This window comes from Anomaloglossus baeobatrachus, chromosome 2 (assembly GCF_048569485.1).
Source record: "Anomaloglossus baeobatrachus isolate aAnoBae1 chromosome 2, aAnoBae1.hap1, whole genome shotgun sequence".
Classification (NCBI taxonomy): domain Eukaryota; kingdom Metazoa; phylum Chordata; class Amphibia; order Anura; family Aromobatidae; genus Anomaloglossus; species Anomaloglossus baeobatrachus.
The window spans coordinates 94,019,519-94,037,644 of NC_134354.1; the positions used below are offsets into that span (position 1 = coordinate 94,019,519).

Here is an 18,126-nt window from a genome sequence, read left to right on the forward strand (position 1 = left end):
AGGCAAGGATCTTGTGCTTGTAAGCCGTGCTGCTCTGAACTCAGCCGGGCGGGTCAGCCATATCACTACCTGAATGGTCAATCATTAACGCCCCACCCCACCGCGGAGCAGTGCACTCCTGAAGAAAGAAGATTAACCCCTTTCAGATGCAATGTCAAATTAATGCATAACGACCACCCTACGTTAATAACCGTAAACTTAGACCATAAAATCAGTTCCTATCCTAAAATAAGAAGAAAATAAAAAGATACAGTTAGGTCCAGAAATATTTGGACAGTGACACAAGTTTTGTTATTTTAGCTGTTTACAAAAACATGTTCAGAAATACAATTATATATATATAATATGGGCTGAAAGTGCACACTCCCAGCTGCAATATGAGAGTTTTCACATCCAAATCGGAGAAAGGGTTTAGGAATCATAGCTCTGTAATGCATAGCCTCCTCTTTTTCAAGGGACCAAAAGTAATTGGACAAGGGACTCTAAGGGCTGCAATTAACTCTGAAGGCGTCTCCCTCGTTAACCTGTAATCAATGAGGTAGTTAAAAGGTCTTGGGTTGATTACAGGTGTGTGGTTTTGCATTTGGAAGCTGTTGCTGTGACCAGACAACATGCGGTCTAAGGAACTCTCAATTGAGGTGAAGCAGAACATCCTGAGGCTGAAAAAAAAGAAAAAATCCATCAGAGAGATAGCAGACATGCTTGGAGTAGCAAAATCAACAGTCGGGTACATTCTGAGAAAAAAGGAATTGACTGGTGAGCTTGGGAACTCAAAAAGGCCTGGGCGTCCACGGATGACAACAGTGGTGGATGATCGCCACATACTTTCTTTGGTGAAGAAGAACCCGTTCACAACATCAACTGAAGTCCAGAACACTCTCAGTGAAGTAGGTGTATCTGTCTCTAAGTCAACAGTAAAGAGAAGACTCCATGAAAGTAAATACAAAGGGTTCACATCTAGATGCAAACCATTCATCAATTCCAAAAATAGACAGGCCAGAGTTAAATTTGCTGAAAAACACCTCATGAAGCCAGCTCAGTTCTGGAAAAGTATTCTATGGACAGATGAGACAAAGATCAACCTGTACCAGAATGATGGGAAGAAAAAAGTTTGGAGAAGAAAGGGAACGGCACATGATCCAAGACACACCACATCCTCTGTAAAACATGGTGGAGGCAACGTGATGGCATGGGCATGCATGGCTTTCAATGGCACTGGGTCACTTGTGTTTATTGATGACATAACAGCAGACAAGAGTAGCCGGATGAATTCTGAAGTGTACCGAGATATACTTTCAGCCCAGATTCAGCCAAATGCCGCAGAGTTGATTGGACGGCGCTTCATAGTACAGATGGACAATGACCCCAAGCATACAGCCAAAGCTACCCAGGAGTTCATGAGTGCAAAAAAGTGGAACCTTCTGCAATGGCCAAGTCAATCACCAGATCTTAACCCAATTGAGCATGCATTTCACTTGCTCAAATCCAGACTTAAGACGGAAAGACCCACAAACAAGCAAGACCTGAAGGCTGCGGCTGTAAAGGCCTGGCAAAGCATTAAGAAGGAGGAAACTCAGCGTTTGGTGATGTCCATGGGTTCCAGACTTAAGGCAGTGATTGCCTCCAAAGGATTCGCAACAAAATATTGAAAATAAAAATATTTTGTTTGGGTTTGGTTTATTTGTCCAATTACTTTTGACCTCCTAAAATGTGGAGTGTTTGTAAAGAAATGTGTACAATTCCTACAATTTCTATCAGATATTTTTGTTCAAACCTTCAAATTAAACGTTACAATCTGCACTTGAATTCTGTTGTAGAGGTTTCATTTCAAATCCAATGTGGTGGCATGCAGAACCCAACTCGCGAAAATTGTGTCACTGTCCAAATATTTCTGGACCTAACTGTATACAGATTTTTAAAGAGATTTTATGATAAATCATAGTAGTAATTGTTGTAATCCGATCTGGAGCAGAGATTTCAAGCTTTGGCGAGTCAATGAACTCCGAGATCTTGTGAAGTTGCTCTTTTATGATCTATGGGAGTCTCAGCAATTGAAATCCTAGAGACAGTAGCGGGCAGGACGGTTACCTCAGAGCAGCTACACTGCGGGATCCACCCTGGTCTCCAGCTGACACCTCTCTCAAAAGTATTGAATTCACGTGTGAAAACACTTTTAAAACTTACAGTAAATCTGGGGCAGGCATTGTCTCGCTGCCATACCCCTCACCATTTATAGCACACAGGCGGATTTTAATCTCCAATCTATAGAATCGCTGGAGGAAGCGCAGGATGTCAGCTTCAAAATGCATGAAGCCCTATGGCGTCACTGTATTGCTCAACTGTGCGTGGACACTACAATAGCTGTGTAGGACAGAACTCGGATAGTGGGCGGATGGTGGGCTCTATTGAACTAATGTTAAAGCAACACTCCTCCAGCAGGTTTTTATTTTCTTTCCCCGCTGGAGTGGTGCTTTAAATTTAAGACCCCTGCCCCCGATCTTTTACTCAGCCTCCCACGTCTTCACCTTTTTTCAATGTCATTCTGCTACCGAAGTGCCATATTGTGCTTGTAACTTCTGACTGGCCAGAAGTCAGAAGTTACATCACAAGCACCCAATGCAAGTCTACGGGAGCCAGAATGAGGCTGTCATAGACTTCTATTAAGTTGTGACCTCTGGCATACTCCATGATACACTTAAGCTGCTGGCAGGTCACAAAGTGCAAGAGGCAAACTGGGGTGACACTGAAAACAAATGAAGACACTGGAAGGTGAGTATAAGACAGGGGGCAGGGGACTTTGATTTACAGCACCACTCTAGCAGTGATATAAAAAAAACACTGTAGTGGTGCTTTAAGTGAGCAGGATCATTGATTTTTAGTGTGGAGTTTGTACAAATTTATTTGGACGCCACATTCCATAAGCCAAGTTGTCTGCTTGGTGTCCACCAATTGTGATGGAGGTGTGCATCCATGACTGTATACATGCATTACTTGGGTAGGGGCCCTCTCAAATGTGTTTTGCCACCATGGGTTGTTAACTTGATTTTTTATTTTTTTCTGGATGGCTTATTAGAAACTCATGGACAGACAATATTTTTTACGGACACATTAGAGATCTCCGGCTTCCTACTCAGTCCAGTGAGGATGACGTGTCCTTCATCATCCACACAGGCTAGTATTGCGGTTCCGCGCAGGTGGACTTTGATCTACCCTGCTCAGTGCAGATCAAAGTATTGTAGTGCGCATGCGCAGGCAGTCATTAACCTTTCCTCGCGCCTGCACATTCTAGTACTGTACTTTGATCTGCCCTCAGCATGGCAGATCAAAGTGCGTTTGTGCAGGAACACAATGCTGGCCTGTGTGGATGACGTAGTATACATCATCCACACTGGGCTGTGTAGAAAGCGGACAGAGATCGCAGCAGAGAAGAGGCACCGGACCGGAGAGCAGCGACACTCATCGGACCAGACCACCCCCCTAGGTGAGTATTATAAAAGGGTTTTTTATGTTATACAGAGCAGCCTGAGCTCTTATATACAGTATTCTAGAATACTATATATAAGAGATCACTGATGGTGCCCGCAGGTTATAGGGGCCCAATCTGGTGACAGGTTCCCTTTAAGTGCATAGAGAGTGTAAACAGATGCTATGGGGAATCAGATTTGGGAGAAAATTTTGTAAAGACAAAACCGGAATAGTTACATAAGTGAAGTGAGATGATAGGCCAGTCTAAAGAAATGCATTTTTAGGGCATGCTTATAACTGTGGGTATTGTTTCAAATGTTCTAGGTAGTGCATTCCAGACAGCTGGAGCAGCTAGCAAGAAGTCTTAGAGGCGTGAGTAGGAGGGTAGGGTTATAGAGGATGAAGTCTAGGTATTAGTGGAACAGAGGGCATGAGTAGGGTGATAGACAGAGATGAAGAAGGAGATGTAGGGAGGTGAAGAACTGTGGAGAGCTTTGTGGGTGAGAGGGATAAGTTTATATTGTACTCTGTAGCGGATGGGCAACCAGTGCAGTGACTGGCACAGAGCAGAGGCATCAGTGTAGCAGCTGGAGAGGAATATAATCCTGGCTGTAGCATTCAGGATGGATTGGAGAGGGGAAGGTTTAGTAAGAGGGAGACCAATAGCCCACACAAGAATGAACAAGAGCGACAGTAAGAGTTTTTGCTGAGTTAATGGTAAGAAAAGCTGGAATTCTAGAGACGTTTTTGAGGTGTAGGTGACATGAGGGAGCGAGTGATCAGATGTAGGGAGTGAAGAAGAGATATGTCAAATATGACCCCAAGAGAGGCCGTGCTGCTGGGGAGTGATGGTAGAACCTTACACGGAAATGGCAAGATTGAGTTAATGAAAGTTAATTGAGGAAGAATGCATGAGAAGTTCAGTTTTTGAGAGATTCAGTTTCAGATACATGGAGCACATGTTGTTAGAGACAGCTGTCAGACAATCACTGCTATTTTGTAGTAATGCAGGGGTGATGTCAGGAGCAGTAGTGTATTTATTGGGTGTCATCAGTATATAGATGACACTGAAAACTAAATCTACTGATGATTTGTCCAAGAGGGGCAGTGTATAGAAAGAAGAGGAGGGGGCCTAGGACTGAACTGTGAGGAACCCCAACAGTAGGTGGAAGAGGAGAGGAAGACAAGCCATCAAAAATTGCAGTGAAGGAGCAGTCAAAGAGGTAGGAGGAGAATCAGGAAAAAGTGGTGTCCTTGACTCCAATAGAGCGGAGCATAGTGAGGAGGAGCTGGTGATCCACAGTGTCGAATGCAGCAGAGAGATCCAGGAGAATCAGCAGGGAGTAATAACCATTACATATTACATTTAGCTGTTAGTAGATCATTGGAGACTTTACCGGTAACCTGTCACCAAATTTGTCCCTTATAAACTGCAGCCATCACCAGTGAGCCCTTATATACCGCATTCTAGAATTCTGTATATAAGTGACCAGGCCGCTCTGTATAACCTAAAAACATCTTTTGTTATACTCACTTGCGGGGCAGTCAGATCTGGCACCTCCTTGCTTCCTTCTATCGCCATCCTTCCCAGCTCTGTGCGATGACATGCCCTACGTCATCCCCACAGAGGTTTCCGCTTCTACACACATACACTTTTCTCTGCCCTCCTGAAGGAATAGCAAAGCAATGTAGTGTGCATGCATGGGCGGACTTTGACCTTACCCCGTACCTGCACATTACGGTACTCTGCTCTGCCCGCAACAGGGCAGGAAAAAGTGCAGTTGCACAGGAGCACAATGGAGGCCTCTATGTGGATGACGTAGGGTGCGTCATCTACATGGAGCTGGGAAGGAGGATGACGACAGAAGTAAGAGAGGAGGAGCTGGACCAAGAACAGCGACGCCCATCGGACCCCACTGCCCGTAAGTGCGTATCATAAAAGATGTTTTTAGGTTATGCAGATTGGGCAGACTACTTAATACAGCAGATGGCAGGCTGTGATCACCGCTCTCCCCAGACGGCATTTTCAGTGTTGAAGTGCTGGTGGGGAGTGGACACGGCCCAGCACTTTAACACTGACAATGCCGTCCGGAGAGTGTGGGGCATTTTAAGAGTGCTTCGGGTCACCAGAGGTCATACCGTGGGAACCCGGGTATGACCTCCGATGAATTGAGTGATGTCACTGATGCCACCCGGGTCCTTCTTGTCAGTGTTTCCAGGAGCTTAGAGAGATCGGACATGTTTGCGGTCTCTCCAGGCTCGGATGTAGTAGAGCCAGGACCGTCGTGGGACCTCATGTGGATTACGGCGGACTTGGGTGTTACTGGGGTTAATAAAGTGGTAAAAGAGGGTAGTTTTGTATTTTATTCCAAATAAAGGATTTTTCTCGGTGTATGTGTATTTCTTTTTACTTATAGGATTAGTGCTGGGTGGTCTCATAGAAGACCCCTTCGCATCACTAATTCTGGGCTTGATAACAGCTGGGCGATGTTATTAACCCCTCAATACCCATATTGCCACCGCACCAGGGCAATCGGGATGAGCCGAGTAAAGTCTCTAATGGATGCGGCAATTCCAGGCAGCTTCTGGTTGATATTTTTAGGCGGGGGGGCTCCCATTAACGTGGGTTTCTCCAGCCTGAGAATTCCAGCACTCAACTGTGAGGCTTCATCTTGGCTGGGTATCAAAATTTGGGGAACCGCACATCGGGTTTTTTTTTAATTATTTATTTTCCTGTACAATATAGACCCACCAGTGGCTGTGATTGGTTGGAGTCAGGCAGCTGTCACTCAGCGTGGGGGGCAAGTCTGACTGCAACCAAGCGGTGTGCGGGGGAAAGAGTGAATACGTATGAGCCTAATGAGCGGGTGCAGTGAATATGTGATGAGGCTAATGAGCGGGTAGGGAAGAAGATGAGAGGCAGCGGGAGCTGTGTGACATCCGCGCCACGCCGTGATCGGTGAGTATGAAGTGCTTGAAGAGAGACGCTGACAATGTTATGTGCACAAAAGAGCGGCAGCCAGCCAATCACAGTAATGCCACAGCTAAGATGGCTGCGGCATTACTCGGATTGGTTAGGAAGCCCAACATGTTTAGCGGCTGAAAATCAGGCACCAATAAAAGCTGGTCGGGACATCCGAATATAGCGAGGCGAATACACCATTACTCGCTATATAATGAATAGCCCGTGTTCCGCACTATTCTGCAAATAGTAATGACTACATTCGCTCATCACTAATTATATCTTAACATGAGGAAACTCGCAGTATTTTATGCTTATTTCATAAATTGAATCTTTTAAAAAGCACATAATAAAAATGTAAATGAGATAAATGTAAAAGAACACTGATCAAAATTAGGTGAACACTTTCAGATACCTGCACGTTATTGGTGTTAATCTGGTACCTGCTGCTAATGTCCTTAATTATCTGACAAACCCTATGTAACTGGCAGCCTAACTTTCCAGTTTCCACTGACTTTTCAAAAATGGTGTGCTGTTGCAAAGAGACTGAAACCCTCCAGCAGCAGGTTGTCCAGATGAAATCCAAAGGGGTGACCCTATCAGCCATCACAAGAGATGTTGGTTGTTTCAAGTCTGTGATTTAGAGAATATTGCTTCTTTACAACATCACAAACTCTTTCAAGTCCCCCAAGAAGACTGGTTTCCCTCGTAAGATAAATGCAAGAGAGGACAGGATAATGCGGAAAATCTCCATGGGTAATCGTTTCAACACTGCAGCTGAAATTGCTCGTCAGTTCAACACTGAACAGGGTAAGGATCTGTCTCATCATATAGTGTCACGACGTTTAAGAGTATTTGGACTGAAAGCCCCCTTTGCAGTGACCAAATTTCTCATTAGCAGAAAGAATCAAAAGGCTAGACTCAACTTTGGTGAGGAGCATGTTGCATAGACAGAGGAGAAGTGCTCCACAGTTCATTTTAGTGATGAAAGCAAGTTTAATTTATCAGGGTCTGATGGGAAACATTATGTTTGTAAGTGGGGAAAGACTGAGCCCAAAGTGTGTTAAGAAATCAGTGAAACGTTGTGGAGGAAGTGTCATGGTTTTGGGAATGTTTTCAGCAGCAGGCATTGGACCTCTCATACAGCTTATGGCAGAGTGAATGCAAATATGTATCAGAACCTTCTTTAACAACACATGGTTCCTTACTTGCGTTCGTCACTCAATCAGTCAGCAATTTTCATGTAGGACAATGCCCCCTGTCACACAGCAAAATGGGGAAAGCAGTTCTTTGAAACAGAAAACATTGAAACAATGAAATGGCCAGCCCCGAGTCCTGAGCTAAACCCAATAGAAAACTTCTGGAAAAATCCTTGGTGACAAAGTTATAGCCAAGAAATCCACAACAGTCAAAGAACTGTGGAAGAGACTGGAAGAAGAGTGGACCAATAATCACACCTGAGCAGTGTGAGAGACTAGTGATGTCCTGTGGCTGCAGATATGCTGAAATCATTAAAAGAAAAAGACTACACGTCCTACTGATTGGTGACTGTTGTTACCTTCAGAAAATGTAGTTATAATCTTTCTCTGTGCTACAGTCATTGCTGTTCTCTAATTATCATCCTCACGTTTTGGGCAAAATAAAGGTTTAATGTTGATAAACTTTGGATCTTTTGTAAAACACTGTTCTAGTGGCATGGTGCACCCCTTATAAAAAAACCTTCAATAGTTAATCAATATAGATGACATTATTTTGAGAAAAAAAAACAAATGATCATACACTGTTCTCTAAAATTATATATATATTAGCTGTAGTACCCGGTGTCGCCTGGGATAGTAACTAAGTATCTGTCTCTCTGCCACTCTCCCTCTATCCCAATTTTTCACTGTCCCTCTCTGACTGCCTCACTCTCTGTCTGACTGTCTCCCTCTCGATCTCTCTCCCAGTGTGTCTTTGTGTCTCTGTGTTTGTGTGTATGTCTGTCTTTGTGTGTCACTGTATCTGTATCTGTGTGTGCGTGTGTGTCTCTGTATATCTCTGAGTGTATCTATGTGAGTGTCTCTGTCTGTCTATGTCTGTGTGTGTGTGTGTGTCTCTCTTTCTATGTGTCTCTGTGTGTCTGTCTCTGTGAGTCCGTGTGAGTCTCTGTGTATTTCCGTCTCTGTGTCTCTGTATCTGTCTGTGTGTCTCTGTCTGTCTCTGCCTCTGTGTCTCTCTGTCTCTGTATGTCTGTCTCTGTGTGTATCTGTCTCTGTGTGTGTGTGTGTGTGTGTGTGTGTGTTTCTGTGTCTCTGTTTCTGTGTGTATGTCTGTGTGTATGTCTCTGTGTGTCTCTGTCTCTGTCTGTGTGTCTCTGTGTGTCTCTGTCTGTGTGTCTCTGTCTGTGTGTGTGTGTGTGTGTGTGTGTGTGTTTCTGTGTCTCTGTTTCTGTGTGTATGTCTGTGTGTATGTCTCTGTGTGTCTCTGTCTGTGTGTCTCTGTGTGTCTCTGTCTGTGTGTCTCTGTCTGTGTGTGTGTGTGTGTGTGTGTGTGTGTGTGTGTGTGTGTGTGTGTCTGTCTCAGTGTGTGTCTGTCTTTACCAGTATCATATTAACTGACACAGAAGCTTCTTGTACTAAGAATGTCCTTCGTTGCCTATAGCAACCAATCACAGCTCCTATTCCTGTAGCTTCCAGCTCCATTGACTTTAATGTAAGCAGTTTTTTTGGCGAATAACTGTAAAGCGTGGGGTTAAATTTTCCCCTCAAACATAGTCTATGACATTCCCTGAGTAAATTAGGTGTCTGTGCAAAATTTCGTGATTGTAAATGTGACGGTGCGGATTCCTTTAGCGGACATATACATTCCTATATATAAACACGCACTGACAAGCAAAAAGGTAACAATGTTTTGACCTTTTGACTTTCAGGCTCCTTATCTCACCATTCTCTACAGCTTTGAGCGTCACTACCATCATTTTATAGACAATCATCTTGGCTATCTCATACATAAATTTATAATATACTTAGTTATACTTACAGATTCTTGTAAAGAATCTGCATAAATAGTCGCAAGTCAAATTTATGTATGAGATAGACAGGATGATTGTGTATAAAATGAAGGTAGTCTCACGCTCAAAGCTGTAGAGAATGGTGAGATATGGAGCCTGAAAGTAAAAAGTTCAAAACATTGTTACCCTTTTGCTTCTCAGTGCATGTGTTTATATATAGAAATGTATATGTCCGCTAAAGATTTTTATCCTTTTGCTCGTCAGTTTATACATTAGTTTAAATAACCACCAGTGTTGCTCAAATGTAAAAAAAGGTAACATAATTGGCATTATTGCTGTGAGTATAACTGTATAAACTAATAAAATCTAAAAATACTTATCCCGTATGTTATATACTGAAAAGGAAAAAAAATGTTTTTTCATTCGCTTCCGCGGGCTTTTTGAACTGCAGCGTTTTAATGCCAAAATACATGCGTTTTGATTTTCAAGCAAAGACTATGGGAAATAGGGCTTACTTGTGCGCACAATGCTGTTAAATACGCAGCGTTTTAGATGCAGAAAATTTGGCAAAAACTCAGCGTTGAAAGAAGCAGCATGTCAATTTTTTTTGCCAATTTGGCAGCGTTTTGCTAACATTAGAGTCAATGAGAACTTTCAAAACGCAGCCTAAATCGAAATCCCAGCGTTTTACATGCTTTTTTGACAAAATAAACGCATGCGTTTTTGACTTTGTAATATGGAAATATGTCCCTTTACACACACACATAGTCCGACAATTAAATTAATAAAAATCCATAATTTAACGTTATTTTATACACAAATATTAAAATATCGTTATAATTTTATTAAAATTAGTGATTTTGTGTATGAGTTTATTCATGATATTTGTTAGCGTTTTTTTTCCTTTTTTCCCATAGTGTTTGAATGTTTAAACTTTATTTAGTAGTGTATTTGTATTCAAAACGCATCTGACTTTAAGCAATGAAAATGCATGTTAATCGTGGTAAAAACGCAGCTAAAACGCGGTAAGGCTATGTGCCCACGCTGCGGAAAATGCGCGGAATTTGCCGCGGATTTTCCGCGGAAATTCCGCGGATTTTCCGCGGAAATTCCGCGGATTTTTCAAACATCTGCAGCACAGCTACTCCACTCCATTTGGGAACTGCTGTGTCCACGCTGCTTTTTTTTCCGCAGCGGAAATAATTCGGATTTCCCTGCGGAAAAATCAGCAGCATGTCAATTATTCCTGCGGATTTCTCCGCAGGGTCCCATATACTTACCTGCCTTGATAGAAGAAAACAATGTCACTTTCTCCGTCCGGTGCCCAGGAGCGCGGTCGATACAGGTACAGGAAGGAAGAGGTGGGCGGGGCCTGCACGAGCTACGGTCATGTGACAGCCGAAACTAGTGCAGGCCCGCCCACCTTCTCCAGCACAGTGCACCAGACGCTGACAGAGTGACCTGGCCGCCGGAAAGCAAGGTGCTGCGTGATGGAGGTAAGTATGAACTCCCCGATCACTCAGCACTTGTTCTGCATTGAGGATGCAGTGCCGAAGCCATGGTACTGTATCCTCAATGCAGAATGCCCGCACCATATCCGCAGGACATTCTGAAATACATCCGCAGCATGGAAACAGACAGAAGTTGTGCTGCGGTTTTCTGGGAGCTCCTGTAGAATGTCCTGCGGATGTAACCGCAGGACACTGTCCCCGTGGGCACATAGCCTTATACCGCCATTCACTGCAATTTCTACATTGCAATCAGCTCCTGCAGTCTAATTTTTGAAAACGGTCATAACGTGACCGAATCTTCACGCTTTCGGGCTGCTAATTAAAAAAAGGAACTATACCTTGCTATTCTTTTTTCCATAGTATATTGTACCAATTTTTAACTATATGTGAGCTGCACAATGACTGACAATGTCAGAATGTTCTGCATAACACGTTATAAAACTAAAAAAAAAGCGCTGATAGGGTATTACCAGATAAACAGGAGTAATGTATAAAATATACTCACCTAATGTGGTTGTGAAAGTCACAACCACTGCCAAGCATAAGATAATGGCGTCTGCCGCAGCCCCACGTGGATGAGTATTCAAACAGGAGAAGAGAAGGGGTTAACGCCGCACATCAGGCAAATGAAGATGTAGGGTTGTTGATAAATTAATATCTTTTCTATTTGATAGGGCTATGCATTTCGAGGTTGAAACCTCTTCCTCAGGACCATAATATCAACAAAGCTTTGTTGATCTTCTGGTCCTGAGGAAGAGGTTTTAACCTCGAAACATTATGAAATAAAAAAGATATTAATTTATCAACAACTCTACATCTTTATTTGGCTGATGCACAGCGTTAACCCCTTCTCTTCTCCTGTTTGAATACTGCATAAAACGTTAGACTGACGTTTTTGAAACCGCATCTGTACGGAGATTGTACAAGTGCAGGTGCGGGATGCCGGCCGTCAGAGCCTGCCACACTTCCCAGTGAAAAGGCAAAGATGGTTCGTCACTAGACTCTTGTTGTCCAAGTCAATAGTCTGCAGCCATTACACCCTGCGAACCACATTGTTCTTTCTGAATGAAATTCTAGCACCTCTCCTAATTTATAGGCCCAGTGCAAGGCCATTTTTACGGCATGACAAATGCATGATGGTGTGTTAGACGAAGAAGGTAGGTGAAGGTTTGCCGAACTACGTCCAGCGTCCACAAAATAGTGAATGGACGCTGGACCAGGGTCCTGCAAAGTGATTTACTCATCTCTATTTCTTACCTTCTCTGCCTTATTGATCCGCTCGATACAAAAGTGCTATGTATACAGTTTAGCAGAGGCGGACAGATCATTGGTGCAACCTGTGTGGCCGTACAGGGGCCCAACAGATAAGGGGGTCCATTTCTACCTCCAAACCATGTGGAATTGTGCATTATTGGACTGCAAAGGGCCCGTATATTGTTTTTGCACAGGGGCCCTATCATGTCTATGTCTGCCAGTACAGTTTAGGGAGCAGACTCATTGCTTCCTCCATCGATCCGGGCGATCATGTGATTGTAAATCCGCTGGAAGGGAGCAGGCGCTGTGAGCCATAGAGGCAGCCGCATAAATATGGACTGTAATTGTGTTAAAGCACCACTACAGCTGTAAAATAAAATAAAAAAACAACACTATAGTGGTGCTCTACTATAACAGCCCCAACTACACGGGAGAACAGAAGTAAAAAAAAAAAAATGATCCAAGGGTTTGTGCACATGTAGCAGATTTTCTGCTCACAAAACTGCATGTTTTGGCTAGAAAAACGCTCATTTTTTTATCACTTTTTTTTTAAAATGTTTTTCCATTTGTTTTTTTGAGTCTTGGCAATAGCGGGGGTTCCTGCTCTATACTCCAGTGATCGCCGCCGGGTCTCCAGCTGATGTTACAGCCAGTGCCCGCGCTGCTCCCGTTAGTTTAACCCCCTGAATTCTGCGATCAACGCAGCACTCAGGAGGCAGTGAGAGGGATCGCAGGGTCATGGCAACCCTGGGTCGTTACCATCTCGACCCTCGGTTACTGAGCCACGGTGAGCTTCACACACCATGTCGGATGCATTGCTGCAAGTGCAGCACTGACAAATATAATCCACTGCAGTGATCAAGCTCGAGCAATGTAGTGGATTATATCCGCAGGAAAAAACGCTGAAACAAGTGACATGCTGCTTCTTTTTTCTGCAACAAAATCTGCAAGGAAAAAAAGAAGCAACGTGTGCACAGCAAGTCAGGATTCTCATAGAGTTTGCTGGTATGCATTTTTCCTTGCTTTTATTGATTAAAATCTGCATGGAAAAACGCATGCAAAAAAGCAGAGTGTGCACAGAGCCTAAATGTTGAAATGCCCCCACACCACCCACAACGGTCAAAAGGCGTACGGTATAAAATGTATTTCAGGGGTCCACAATATCAGCAAATTCATAAAAATATGAATATAGAAATTACGTTAAACTAAGAGGCAAAGGACACTCCAAAGACAAACTGATGGGGAATTTAGATTGTGAGCCCCAATGGGGACAGTGTTAGGCTAAGTTCACACTTCAGTTGTTTTCAATCCGTCAGGTCCGTCAGCAACGGATCAGTTGTTTTTTAGATGTCAACTGATGCAACTGATGTGTTTTTCACAGGATTCCTTACACAGGAATCCTGTGAAAAAACTGATCAGTTGCGTCCGTTACATCCGCTGTGCATCCGTTTTTTGACGGATCAGTCATGATCCGTTTGTGTTTGGGACAGCCCAGTGGGCGTGCCAAACATGCTGGGCATGCTCAGTAGAGCATGGCGGAATCCAGCGCTGGATTCTGTCGTAAGACGGATTACGACGGAATCCAGCACCATAGACATAGATTGCAAGTGTGACGGATGGCGACGGATTCCTGCGCGGCGCGTTAATTTTGACGGCCCGAAAAACGTTACATTCTGCGTTGCTCCCCGCTCGGCGGTCAGTCAAAAACGACGGACCGCGACGCAGCGGATGCAACGCAGGGTCATCAGTCGCAATCCGTCACTAATAGAAGTCTATGGGGAAATACTGGATTCCTGCACAATGTTTTGCAGGATTCCGTAATTCCTCAAGGCTACGGATTGTGACTGATGCAAAACAACTGAAGTGTGAACTTAGCCTTATTGATGTATGTAAAGCGCTGTGGAATGAATGGTGCTATATAAGTGAGTAAATATTGTTATTATTAATATTATTATTATTATTGTTAATAATAATAATAATAAATAACACTTAAAACTTTGTTTACAAAAAAATAGGAAAACGTGTTTTCTCATGAACTAATGAAAGCATGTTCTCTCCGAAATGGAAGAAACGTCTATGTGTGCAAAAAAGGAAAATTGTCCGTGGTACTCGCCGATGGCGCAGGGACAAGACACGACACGTCCGCTGTAGTTACAAGTCGTGGCTTCTTTCTGAATAGTTTAGTCTATCATGTAGCACAGGATTATAGAAAGCAGCAGCAGAGTATATGTCTGAGTATATAGAGTTTCTGGATTGTCAGATGCCGGATTAGGAGAATGTAACTGTATAAGGTCAGGTACACAAATGTATCACTGTAGAGGAGTAAATAACAGAGAGAACGTTCTATTAGCCCCGCCCCCTGACGCTGACACTTAACCCTTCCTGTACCAACAAGTACACTGTCATTACAGACGCACTTGCACACGCTGCGTTCTTCTGCTGCGGCCCCTGCCCCGTATCACCGGCACCCAGGACCGACGGCCGCTGCCTACTGTCACCACACACAAGCCTGACCGTGAAGTCACCTGTGTCAGCAGTCACCGGGCCCGGCCCATGCCGCCTGTACCGCGGACCTCCGGGAGCAGCACGCTGGACAGACAGCGCTACAGTGCGGAGCCGCTAGGTGGCGCGAGTTCACACAGCAAGAGACACAAACATGTACAGGAGATAGAGCATGCCCACGTTAGGGTTTTTTTTTTTTTTTTTTTTCCGTCAGTGCTTTATTGGTATAGAAATAGGAAACAAATAACAAAACCGAGATCAGCGTGTAACTGGGCTGCTGCCATAGTATAAAGGTCTATCGTTTATAGAGGAGTGATACAGACGGGGATAGCAGCGTGTAACTGGGCTGCTGCCATAGTATAAAGGTCTATCATTATAGGGGAGTGATACAGACGGGGATAGCAGCGTGTAATGTGCTGCAAGGACTCTACATGCGTCTGAGGCAGCCATAGGATGAGCCTTGGCAGAGGGTTTTGTAAATGTAAACTATAGTTAAAGGGGTATTCCCATCTCCAAGCTCCTATCCCAATATGTAGTAGTAGATATAATAGTAAGAATATTAGCAAATACCTCCAATTAGAAATGTAGTATAGTTCACCTGATTCACTGTCCCTTACCTCATGTGCAGGCATTGCAGCTTAGGTATCCATGGTTACGACAAGCAACTGTCACTGTAGGAGTGGTCGTAACCATGGATACCAAAGCTGCAATGCCCTGCACATGAGGTAAGAGATATAGTGAATCAGCAGACCTATACTACATTTCTAATTGGATGTATTTGCTTCTATTATTATTATTACACCTAGTACATGTTGGGATAGGATCTTGAAGCTGGGAATACCCCTTTAAGTTTGGCTGTTGTTGATACGTTTTATTTTATTTGGGCTCACACTAATGTATAACACGGCTGAGTGCTATGTGATGTTTTCTCGGATAGCCCTAGGACTAATATTTATACTATGGGGCAGTGCCGACCATCTCTTTTGTCTCATACCAATTCAGCATAAGAAACAATTGCTGTATGCTATAACTGGCAGCGTTTATCAGACGGCGCGCACTCATACAAGTCTATGGGTGCGTGCAAAACAGCGGATTGCACTGATGTCATCCTAGTGGTGTCCAATATATGCTGACACCAGCAATGGAGAAGATGGAGAAATTATGTACTCCTCACCTGTGATCCGATTCTTGCATGTGAGATAATAAGGTAGCAGTAAATGACATGTGGCTTACACTCGTAGTAGAGTTTGATCAGAGTGTCATTAATATAATCTGCCCAATTCTCGGAGAACCTAGGGCCGTGTGAGCGAGCCCCTTCTGTGCTTCTCATGAAGAAGTTAGTCCAACTTCGAAACATATAAAGAACAAACTGCACGGTCAGATTTCTTTAGTGTCCTGAATCCACACAGCGGCAGCTCAGACTATCACTCCTAGCCTCCTACTATTTGTCCTTAAAGGGAACCTGTCACCAGATTTGGGGCTTATATGCTGCGGCCACCACCAGTGGGCTCTTATATACAGTATTCTAACATGCTGTATATAAGAGCCCAGGCCGCTGTGTAGAACATAAATAACACTTTATAATACTCACCTAAACCGGTCGCTGGGGTGGATGTAGCGCAGATGGCCGTCATTGTCCTCCGGTGCCGGCACCGCCTCTTTCGGCCAACTTCGTCCTCCTTCTGAAGCCTGTGTGTATGACGCGTATACACGGGACTTGAATGCCAGCTAGTGTGAGGCGGCGACAAAGATGGCCGAAAGAGGCGGCGCCAGCACCGGAGAACGGTGACGCCCATCTGAGCCACATCCACCGTTTTAGGCGAGTATTATAAAGTGTTTTATATGTTGTACTCAGCGGTCTGGGCTCTTATATACATTATGTCAGAATGCCGTATATAAGAGCCCACTGGTGCTGGCCGCAGCTTATAGGCCGAAAAACTGGTGACAGGTTCCCTTTAACGGTGGGATATCCCCACCCAAGGGGGCTGCAGCAGCCGATATACCTTGATTCCTTAGTTGTGGGTTTACAACCCCATAAGATGAGCAGTTTCCTCCCCCACACATAACTATTCTCTGCATCAGATAAGACCATATTGCACTTGGTGTTTTCCATTTTCTTTGGTGAATGTTTGACATTGCAAAATTGTGCACCATGTCATGCTTATTATTTAAAGGGCCACTCCAGTGTTTTTGTTTTTCACCTCCGGAGTGGTGTTTGTAATCAAAGTTCTCTGCACTTTTTTCTTATACTCGCCCTCCAGCATTTTCATCTGTTTGTGACCTGCACGCAGCTCCAGTGTTTTTCACAGAGCACGCCAGAAGTCACAACTCAATACAAGTCTATGAAAACCTCCCTCTGGCTCTCATAGACTTATATTAAGAGCTTGTGATGCTACTTCTGACTTCCAGGCCAGTAAGAAGTTATGGGTACAAGATGGCGCCAAGGGACTGGATCGATGCTGAAAAAGCATGAAAACGCCAGTGTGTGACTATAAGACATGGGCAGGAGTCTTACAATACACGCAGCACTCCAATGCTGAAATAAACACCCACTGGAGTGGTGCTTTAAATTAGGTTATTTGCATTTTTATCGCTGTATTTTTGTCTCTTCTTGGTGGGTCGTGCTTTAAAGCTGCTTTGTGTTTGATACTTTCTGTTATTTGGATTTAACAAAACTTTATTGATACATTTAGGTGCAGATTACATGAGTTTACTAGATATGAACAGGTTTTTTTATGTTTCAGGCTACATGCCTAGTGTAAGAAGTGTACAGTCACAAGGTATACATCTGACCGAGACCACTTTCTGGTAGATGCTGTGCCTCTGTCCACCATTATAATTAACAATGCATATGGCGTGGTGCAATTTTTCAGTGTCCCCCAGTAAAGACCAGTCTGTTATACTTTCCAAAACAGTTAGATTAATGGTACGTAACTTCCAGAGACCAAAAGGACTTGTTTTTTTGTCTCTGTTTGGTGAATAAAAGCCTCTGAAGTTTATGGATAAAAGCATATTTTATTTAGAAAAGTAATCACATCTCTGTGGTAATAGCTGCTTCCCTGCAGTCAGAGAACAAGAGGTATGGTGAGGCTCTCAGACGAAACGGACGCATAACAGCTGCTTGTGTGATGTAACGTCCCAGAGAGTCGGGGGAGCACCAAGGAGCAGCTCCAGTGTCACACTGAATTAGGGCACGGTCACACGAGCGTGAAAATCGGACTAACATCGGACCTATGTTAGTCAATGAGGGAGAGCAGTTAGTCAGCTTTTCTCGCATCCAGATTCTGGATGCGAGAGAAGCGGCAGCATGCTGCGATTTGATCCAGAATACGTCCGAGACTCGCAAATACAGGAGGAGGGGGAAGGGGGAGGAGGAGGAGGAGGAGGGGGGGGGAGGAGGGGGAGGGGGGGGAGAGAAGAGGAAGGGGGAGGAGGAGGGGGAG

At 44.0% G+C, this 18,126-nt stretch overlaps 1 protein-coding gene across 3 annotated transcripts in view; it reads right to left on the reverse strand.

The window, feature by feature from the left end:
• Nucleotides 1-14,809, reverse strand: part of CTPS2 (CTP synthase 2) — a 275,422-nt gene extending 260,613 nt beyond the window's left edge. Inside the window, exon 1 of one of the 3 annotated variants that reach the window (XM_075335173.1) lies at nt 14,707-14,809. The gene's annotated coding sequence lies outside the window, so the exon portion shown is untranslated. Of the gene's footprint in view, nt 1-14,598; nt 14,652-14,706 lie in introns of those variants that run through there. The other 2 variants (XM_075335172.1, XM_075335174.1) reach the window with 2 other exon arrangements.
• Between the last annotated feature and the right edge of the window lie 3,317 nt (nt 14,810-18,126).